Consider the following 1,631-nt stretch of genomic DNA (forward strand, 5'->3'; position numbering starts at 1 on the left):
AATCTAGAAAGAGATCAACTACCCATAAAAATTTATCTGATGCCCTGTGCTGGCTGCCTTCCAGGCGATCTTGGGAGGTGGGCAGGTCAAATTCCTGCCCTACCAAAGCCCTAGCAGCCACACTCACACCCCAACAGCTGCTGCAATGTCTCTGGCTGGACTTCCCAGTTAAATATTCTGGATTTTCTGGAGTACCTGGCCGCATTCATGGTCTCGTGACATCTCCAAATTCTGCAATACTAACATCCCATTAGGACCATACCAGATTTAATGGGAATGTAACATAGAAGCCAACTAATCTTAACTAACAAAAACATTAACACGGAAGACTCAACTAGCAACAGTGCATAGTAACCTTCAGACAAGATTTAATGTCCACATGGTGAGATACAACAGTTTTCACAAATTTTCTTTTATTTTCTTTTATCATTACATTAGCCATTCAGTGGTAACAACCTATACAATATAAATTACTGTGGGCCTGCTATAGGGACAGGCTTGAGGGATGGTCAGGAAAATGAAGACAATGGTGGAGGGAAGGTGACAGTGGTGGTGGAATTGGTGTTCGAATATTAAATGCCTGGAACAAATCAGAACAAGTTTGTAAACAAAAATGTTTAAATAAAGTGGAGGGGAAAATTAAGCACAAACAAGAAACTGACTTACAGTGGCCTAAAAGGTAGAATTTTTTTTCCTGACCCTACAACCTTATGCTCTACACAGTATTTATCAGCATTTTTAAATAGTGGCCCACTTTAACCTTTTTTCTTTCCTGTGTTCCCCTTACCTTCATTTTAATGCCATGGTTCCATTTATGTTATTTTCACCAGTGGTCCCTTGAAATATCCTTGGGGTTATAGCTCTTAGTTGAGACACACAGAACTAGATGTCTTAGTTCTAAATAGATGAATGTTTCCACCAAGAGACATGATAGTTATTCCGTTGTATGTATATACGTGGGGGAAGGGATGTTTGGGTTGTTACCATGCCTGATGCTGTTAAGGGGATCATTTGTAGTACAGATAATGAAACTAGTATTTGCCACATGCAAGGCAAACACCTTAACTCCTGTATATACTTTCTGGCACAATAGTGATTCCACTGATCTGGAAGTTAAAACTGCCATCCAGTCGTCATTTCCACAGCACCTATAACTAAAACTTGAAAGACACCAAAAAGATTAGCATGACCCCTGCACAAGGATTAAATGCAAATTCATGAAACATTCCATTTGAAAGATATAAAAGACTGCCATCCCACCATTTTGGGCTTCTCATACCCCTGAATCAACCATAAAAAAGGGGGAAATTGTGCTGGCTACAGTGATTCAGATTACCTCAGGAAAACTGGGCTTGATCCAAATTACATAATGAAAATAAGGAAGATTATGTGTTTCGATAAAACTTGAGAATCCTTAAGGCATCTTATACTCTGTAATCAAAGTCAATGAAACAGTGAAATACAGGCATATCTCTAAAATACTGTGGAACACTTCTAAGCTACCACAATAAATATTGCAATAAAGCAAGTCACACAAATGTTCTCTTCTCAGTGCATATAAAAATTAAGCTTACAGGGTCAGAGAGCTAGCTCAGTAGGCTGGAGTGCATGCTTTGCATACAGAAGGCCCA

The 1,631-nt window shown here is 39.2% G+C and overlaps 1 non-coding gene across 1 annotated transcript; it reads left to right on the plus strand.

Annotated features, from left to right (window-relative positions):
* The first annotated feature begins 1,132 nt into the window (after nt 1-1,132).
* On the plus strand, nt 1,133-1,237 carry LOC129400532 (U6 spliceosomal RNA). Its single transcript, XR_008627757.1, has one exon. It is a non-coding gene; the product is annotated as a U6 spliceosomal RNA (small nuclear RNA).
* Nucleotides 1,238-1,631: the final 394 nt, after the last annotated feature.

This window comes from Sorex araneus, chromosome X (assembly GCF_027595985.1).
Source record: "Sorex araneus isolate mSorAra2 chromosome X, mSorAra2.pri, whole genome shotgun sequence".
In the NCBI taxonomy this organism is placed as follows: domain Eukaryota; kingdom Metazoa; phylum Chordata; class Mammalia; order Eulipotyphla; family Soricidae; genus Sorex; species Sorex araneus.